This window comes from Grammomys surdaster, unplaced genomic scaffold, assembly GCF_004785775.1.
Source record: "Grammomys surdaster isolate TR1022 unplaced genomic scaffold, NIH_TR_1.0 189, whole genome shotgun sequence".
Taxonomy (NCBI): Eukaryota; Metazoa; Chordata; class Mammalia; order Rodentia; family Muridae; genus Grammomys; species Grammomys surdaster.
The window spans coordinates 8,864,833-8,873,679 of NW_021604634.1; the positions used below are offsets into that span (position 1 = coordinate 8,864,833).

Genomic DNA, 8,847 nt, shown 5'->3' on the forward strand with positions numbered 1-8,847 from the left:
AGAGAGAGAGAGAGAGAGAGAGAGAGAGAGAGAGAGAGAGAGAGAGAATGAATTAGAAAGAGGCATGCAGGGGTATATGGAGAGATTTACAGGAGGAAAAGAGTAAATATGATCATATTTTATTCTGCAAATGCATGGAATTATTGAAAATAAGGAGACATCTAGAAAAGTATGAAAGGAGCCAGGAAGAAGGGAAATAGTTAAATGGGTAAAAGACCTTGCTGCACAAGTATGACACCAAGCACCTACTTAAAACGCTGGGTGGCCAGGTAAGTTCCTGTAAACCCAGTGCTTGGGAATGAACACTTGAGCAAGATCAGGGGGTCTTTTAGTCTGCTATTGTTATCCAGGTTCAGAAAGCAGCCCTATCTCAAAGAGATAAGTGTGATGAAAAAGGACACCTGATAGTCCTTCGGCCTCCACACACAGGTGTTCACTCTGTCACATATGTGTATACACTGCCCCCCCACAAGCACACACATCATGTGCTATTATAAATATATAAATACTAAAACACACATAAAAAAACAAAAGAAAATTATATGAGAAGAATACTTGTTAAAAAGTGAATCTGACTCATTAACAGAAGCATTAAGAATCCCAATGGCTTCTTGCCAATACAGAAAGAACACTGGCAAATACCCAGGGAGGAATCAATCACAGGCCACCTTTGAACTGGTTTGCATTTCAATGGTTGAGAATTATTTATATTGCCCATAGCATTTTTCAATGAATAGAATGGCAAAATAATTCAAGGCATGAAGGAACAGGCTGTCAAAGTGACATATCCTAGAAAAGGTGACAAATGCAAGAGAGCCATTTTCAGACTCTTCCTAACACCTCCTTCAACCTTTGTGCAGAACTGTTTTCCTTTATTGCATCATGTTTTTGTAAATACTGAATGAATATTCTCTCTGAGAATCTCTGTAATAAGAGAGCTAAATTTTGAATGTATTGTTTTTGAGGTTAGTTGATTGCATCATTCCCCGAGGCACATGAGTAACAACAACAACAACAATACAGAAATGGTTTATTTGGTCTTTGAACACGTTACTTTAACATAACCTGAGTAATATATAAACAGACCCCTTATCTAATGCCATCACAAAGGCTAAGAATGCCATTAGTTAACTTCTGAGGTCTATGCCAGAGACATCTCTGCTTTGCTGTAACTTTTCCACCTGACATTACCACTACAGTATTTGGAAAATGTCTTAATTTATGCTGTCCTTTGTTCTGTTCCTATAAAAGCTTCATGAAATGTTATCACACTGGAAATTGGAATTTGGAGTAATTTGAATTTGCTATCTTGTACAAGATTAACACTTTTAGTTTATTGAAAGTTTGCTACCAGACCAATTTTGCAGCTTATGTATCTCAGATGATACTTTCCAGTTCTCTTTCCTATTTACACAGTATACATTCTTCCTATTCCCACTTTCTATATATGTTGGTGTGTATGAGTATGAAGGACAACAAATTGTGTTTTTTTGTGCTGGTATTAAGTAGAGCTTTCTGCATCTGCAGCATCTTTGTTATAAATGACATGTCCAGTTCTGCTACATCCCCAAGAGCTAAGAAACAGCTATGTGTAGGGCAATACATGTTTAGATATCATCAAATGCACTATGTAGATAAATTTCATCTCCTACTACTGTATAATATACTGTATTGTAGGAGTAGAATCAGGTTTCATTTTATGGTAGCACTATTGAGAGAGGAAGACAACGTCTCATGTGAAACATGGACTTGATTAAGCACATAAATCTTTATTTAATTGGTGTCAGCAATGCTCATTAATAACACCAACTCAACTGAATTCATATTAATCATAGTTGTGTTTATTGTCTAATCTTTATTCTTTTCTTAATCTAGTATAATTTATTATTTTTTAGAGTTACTGAAATTTAATGAAAATCATTTTCTTTCTATATTTTAATTTTGGTAAATATTTTTTATACCAAATGGCCAGTCTTAGGCACCATAGAAACACAATAAGAAAAGAAATTCCAGAAAATAAGCAGAAAATTCCTTCCCTAAACATCTGAGGCATCACAGCTCCTGTTGTCATAGTGCTGTCTCCATGTTTAATTTAATGCTTTTACTTTAGTTTCTACTTACTTATAGAATGAGATATTTGTGTCTAAAAGTTTGTTATGGATTTCTCTCGACCTGTTTACAGATCTTTTTTGTACATTATAATTGTTTTCCTGGACATCAGTGTGTCACTCACCATTCATACTATAAAGTATGGCTGTGGAGTGAATTGTGTCCTCACCAAGGGCATTGGAGCACTAAATTCCAGTGTGATCATATTCAAAGGCAGGTTCTTTGAGGAGGCTAAAAAAAGTTAAAGAAGACCATGGTGTGCCACCCTAGTCCAAGAGGACAGCACCAAATTAAAAAAAGAAGACACTACAGGAAACAATATTCATAAAAAAGAGGCCATGGAATGATACAACTATGAAATGGACATCTTCAAGGCAAGCACTGAGATATAAAAAAAGTAAACCTTTTCAGTGTTGACTTTGAACTTTTAGATTATAGAACTGTGAAAGAGCATATTTATGCCGACTAAGCTAGCCACTCTACAGTGTTTCTTACCACCATACCAGACTAATATAGGAGACTTTAACGAAACTAGGAAACTGTAATTTTTAATTTTCTTAATATCTTTAAGCAATGCATTGAAAATTAGCCAATGGATAGCCATAGTGACTAAGACAATGCATTTATGGTTCAAGTACTTTTATTAGAAACCACTGTTTATTTTAATTTTAAACTTTTGGCAAAACTTATTTTGGTGACAGAATTCAACAATAGGATAGAAAGACATAATCCTTAAGCCTGAAGGTAAAAAAATAGGTCTTAAAATGTTATGGTCATTTCTTAACTGAAAGAAATTTGACCTGGAATACATTATAGTAGTTAGAATAAGTGTATAAAAATCCATGTTTGCATAATAATATTTATATTATAAATAAACAAAGAGATATGCACATTTGCATATATATGTAAAAGAAAAATTATGAAACCGTTTGTCTTAGTTGGGCTTTCTACTGCACTGATAAAATACCATGAGAAAAACACCAAAAGCAACTTGAGGAAGAAAATGTTTATTTCATTTTACAATTCTTCATCACTGAGCTAAATTAGGAGAGGAACTCAAGGTAGGAACCAGACGGCACAAACTAAAGCAGAAGCCATAGTGGACTACTGCTTACTGACTTGCTGTCTATGGCTTTCTCAGTCTGTTTTTATATGCAACTCAGGACTACCTGCCCATGGGTGTTGTCACTCGAAGTGGCCTAGTCTGTCTCACATCAATAATTTATCAAGAAAATGTCAAACAAATTTGGTTGTAGGCAATCTTATGAAGACAGAGGTTTTTGTTTGTTTGTGTTTCTTGTTCTGTTTTGTTCGGATATATAAGGCTAGTTTTGTCAGGTTAAAAAAAGAACAACAAACAAACAAACAAAAAAACCGAGGACACCATTTTGGTTATTACAGTATTTTAGTAAATGAAACAGCATTGATTCATGTTTTCCAGTGTCTTTGTTGGGAGAATCTGTTGTATTGCTGTTTTTTATGTTTTAACTAGTGAGAAATTGTTTAAGAATATTTAACAATTAACATTCCAGCAAGCAGCATTCACTTGATTCTCATTTGGCATAGGTAGGGTCAGGATATAGAAAGGATGCTTTACCCTTCGGCCTCTGCCTGGTCCCTTGGACTGGAGCAGACACAGAGTCGGTCTGCTCCTGTCCTGTGGAGAAACTGAATCCTGAGTCATCCAGGAGCCACTGCACTCAGAGCAGCTGGTAAGAACTCCATCTCACTCCCTAGGCCCCAGAAATACATCTGGGAGCCAGGGACATCTAGGGCACAGCAGCTACCCAAACCCTGCCCCTCCGGAATTCCACTTCCCTTCGGCCCCTGCCTGGTCCCTGGGACTGGAGCAGACACAGAGTAGGTCTGCTCCTGTCCTGTGGAGAAACTGAATCCTGAGTCATCGAGAAGTCACTACACTCAGAGCAGCTGAAACTGAATTCTGAGTCATCAGGGACCCACTGCACTCAGAGCAGCTGGAGCCACTGCACTCAGAGCAGCTGACACAGAGTTGGTCTGCTCCTGTCCTGTGGAGAAACTGAATCCTGAGTCATCTAGGAGCCACTGCACTCAGAGCAGCTGAAACTGAATCCTGAGTCATCGAGAACCCACTGCACTCAGAGCAGCCGAGGAGCCACTGCACTCAGAACAGAAGGATTACCAGATCCAAGAGGTGGCCTGAGTCCCAGGAGTTCTTCCACCCGGGAGATTAGGGGCATAAGACCACAGAGACCTCTGGACTCCGAGGAGCTCTGCAATAAGCAAGATAACTGGAAATACAGATTCCAATCTTACACAGAGAGGGCAGGTACCACTAGAGTTACCCAGATGGCGAAAGGCAAGCGCAAGAACATAAGCAACAGAAACCAAAGTTTCTTGGCATCATCAGTGCCCAGTTCTCCCAATATAGCAAGCCCTGAACACCCCTTCACACCTGAAAAGCAGGATTCAGAATTAAAATCACTTCTCATGATGATGATAGAGGATTATAAGAAGGAATTAAGTAACTCCCTTAAAGAAATACAGGAGAGTACAAGTAAACAGATAGAAGCCCTTAAAGAGGAATCACAGAAATCCCTTAAAGAAATGCAAGAAAACACAAAGAAGGAATTAAACAAAAACATTCAGGATCTGAAACTGGAAATAGAAACAATAAAGAAAGTTCAAAGGGAGACAACCATGGAGATAGAAAACCTAAGAAAGAGATCAGGAGTCACAGACGCAAGCATCACCAACCGAATACAAGAGATAGAAGAGAGAATCTCAAATGCAGAAGATACGGTGGAAAATATTGACACAGTTGTCAAAGAAAATGAAAAAAGCAAAAAACTCCTAACTCAAAACATCCAGGAAATTCAGGACACAATGAGAAGACCAAACCTAAGGATAATAGGTATAGATGAGAATGAAGATTCCCAACTTAAAGGGCCAGTAAATATCTCAACAAAATCATTGAGGAAAATTTCCCTAACCTAAAGAACAAGATGCCCATAAACATACAAGAAGCCTACAGAACACCAAATAGACTAGACCAGAAAAGAAATACCTCCCGTCACATAATAATCAAAACATCAGATGCACAAAACAAAGAAAAAATACTAAAAGCAGTAAGGGAAAAAGGTCAAGTAACATATAAAGGCAGACCTATAAGAATTACACCAGACTTCTCACCAGAGACTATAAAAGCCAGAAGAGCCTGGACGGACATCATACAGACCCTAAGAGAACACAATTGCCAGCCCAGATTACTATACCCAGCAAAACTCTCAATCAATATAGATGGTGAAACCAAGATATTCCATGACAAAACCAAATTTGCACAATATCTTCCCACAAACCCAGCACTTCAAAGGATAATGGATGGAAAACGCCAACACAAGGAGGGAAACTACAACCTAGAAAAAGCAAGGAAGTAATCTTCCAACAACCCCAAAAGAAGATAACTATACAAACATAACTTTACCTCTAATAACAAAAATAACAGGAAGCCACAATCATTTTTCCTTAATATCTCTTAACATCAATGGTCTCAATTCCCCAATAAAAAGACGCAGACTAGCAGACTGGATACACAAACAAGACCCAGAATTTTGCTGCATACAAGAAACACACCTCAGTGACAAAGACAAACACTACCTCAGAATAAAAGGGTGGAAAACAATTTTCCAAGCCAATGGTCCCAAGAAACAAGCTGGAGTAGCCATTCTAATATCAAATAAAATCGACTTCCATCCAAAATTAATCAAAAAAGATAAGGAACGACACTTCATACTCATCAAAGGAAAAAGCTACCAAGGTGAACTCTCAATTCTGAACATCTATGCCCCAAATGCAAGGGCACCTACATACATAAAAGAAACTTTACTAAAGCTCAAAACACACATTACACCTCACACAATAATAGTGGGGGATTTCAACACCCCACTCTCAGCAATGGACAGATCATGGAAACAGAAACTAAACCGAGACACTTTGACATTAACAGAAGTTATGAACCGAATGGACTTAACAGACATCTATAGAACATTTCATCCTAAAACAAAAGAATATACCTTTTTCTCAGCACCTCATGGTACCTTCTCCAAAATAGACCATATAATTGGTCACAAAACAAGCCTCTACAGATACAAAAAGATTGAAATAATCCCTTGCCTCTTATCAGATCACCATGGAATAAGACTGGTCTTTAATAATGACAAAACCAATGGAAAACCCATGTGCACATGGAAACTGAACAACTCTCTACTCAATGATGACTTGGTCAAGGAAGAAATAAAGAAAGAAATTAAAGACTTTTTAGATTTCAATGAAAATGAGGACACATCATACCAAAACTTGTGGGACTCCATGAAGGCAGTGCTAAGAGGAAAACTCATAGCTCTAAGTGCCTACAAAAAGAAACTGGAAAGAGCACACACTAAGAAGTTGACTGCACAACTAAAAGCCCTAGAACAAAAAGAAGCAAATACACCCAGGAGGAGTAGAAGGCAGGAAATAATCAAACTCAGGGCTGAAATCAACCAAATAGAAACTGAAAGAACAATACAAAATATCAATAAAACCAGGAGTTGGTTCTTTGAGAAAATCAACAAGATAGATAAACCGTTAGCCAGATTAACCAGAGGGCACAGAGAGAGTATCCAAATTAATAAAATCAGAACTGAAAAGGGAGACATAACAACAGAAACGGAAGAAATTAAAAAAATCATCAGATCCTACTATAAAGGTCTATACTCAACAAAACTGGAAAACCTGGATGAAATGGACAATTTCCTAGACAGATACCAGGTACCAAAATTAAACCAGGAGCAGATAAACCATCTAAATAGTCCCATAACCCCTCAGGAAATAGCAGCAGTCATTAAAAGTCTCCCCACTAAAAAAAGCCCAGGACCAGATGGTTTTAGTGCTGAATTCTATCAGACCTTCAAGGAAGACCTAATACCAATTCTCTTCAAACTATTCCACAAAATAGAGACAGAATGAACACTACCCAATTCGTTCTATGAAGCTACAATTACACTCATTCCCAAACCCCACAAGGACCCAACAAAGAAAGAGAACTTCAGACCAATCTCCCTTATGAACATCGATGCAAAAATACTCAATAAAATTCTAGCAAACCGAATCCAAGACCACATCAAAACAATCATCCATCATGATCAAGTAGGTTTTATCCCAGGAATGCAGGGATGGTTCAATATTCGGAAATCCATCAATGTAATCCACTATATAAACAAACTTAAAGAAAAAAACCATATGATTATCTCACTAGATGCTGAGAAAGCATTTGACAAAATTCAACATCCCTTCATGATAAAAGTCTTGGAAAGATCAGGAATTCAAGGCCCCTACCTAAACATAGTAAAAGCAATTTACAGCAAACCAGTAGCCAACATCAAGCTAAATGGAGAGAAACTTGAAGCAATCCCACTAAGATCAGGGACTAGACAAGGCTGCCCACTCTCCCCCTACCTATTCAATATAGTACTGGAAGTCTTAGCCAGAGCAATTAGACAACAAAAAGAAGTCAAAGGGATACAAATAGGAAAGGAAGAAGTCAAAATATCGCTATTTGCAGATGATATGATAGTATACTTAAGTGACCCCCAAACTTCCACCAGAGAACTCCTAAACCTGATAAACAACTTCAGCAAAGTGGCTGGTTATAAAATCAACTCAAACAAATCAGTAGCCTTCCTCTACATGAAAGATAAACAGACTGAAAAAGAAATTAGGGAAATGACACCCTTCACAATAGTTGCAAATAATATAAAATACCTTGGTGTGAATCTAACCAAGCAAGTGAAAGACCTGTATGACAAGAACTTCAAGTCTCTGAAGAAAGAAATTGAAGAAGATCTCAGAAGATGGAAAGATCTCCCATGCTCATGGATTGGCAGGATTAATATAATAAAAATGGCCATCTTGCCAAAAGCAATCTACAGATTCAATGCAATCCCCATTAAAATCCCAACTCAATTCTTCACAGAGCTAGAAAAGGAAATTCTCAAATTCATATGGAATAACAAAAAACCTAGGATAGCGAAAACTATTCTCAACAATAAAAGAACTTCGGGAGGAATCACCATCCCTGACCTCAAGCTGTACTACAGAGCAATAGTGATAAAAACTACCTGGTATTGGTACAGAGACAGGCAGGAAGATCAATGGAATAGAATTGAAGACCCAGAAATGAACCCACACTCCTATGGTCACTTGATCTTTGACAAAGGAGCTAAAACTGTCCAGTGGAAAAAGGACAGCATTTTCAACAAATGGTGCTGGTTCAACTGGAGGACAACATGTAGAAGAATGAAAATTGATCCATTCTTATCCCCTTGTACAAAGCTCAAATCTAAGTGGATAAAGGACCTCCACATAAAACCAGATACACTGAAACTAATAGAAGAGAAGGTGGGGAAAAGCCTCGAATACTTGGGCACAGGGGAAAAGTTCCTGAACAGAACTCCAATGGCATATGCTCTAAGATCGAGAATTGACAAATGGGACTTCATAAAATTGCAAAGTTTCTGTAAGGCAAAGGACACTGTCAATAGGACAAAATGACAACCAACAAATTGGGAAAAGATCTTTACCAATCCTTCATCTGATAGAGGGCTAATATCCAATATATACAAAGAACTCAAGAAATTAGACTCCAGGCAACCAAATTACCCTATTAAAAAATGGGGTATAGAGCTTAACAAAGAATTTTCAACAGAAGAAACTCGAATG

General features: G+C 37.6%; 1 protein-coding gene across 1 annotated transcript in view; it reads right to left on the reverse strand.

Annotated features, from left to right (window-relative positions):
• The window catches only part of Dok6 (docking protein 6), a 411,556-nt gene that overhangs the window by 81,308 nt on the left and 321,401 nt on the right, over positions 1-8,847 (reverse strand). The gene's annotated exons all lie outside the window — the stretch shown is intronic.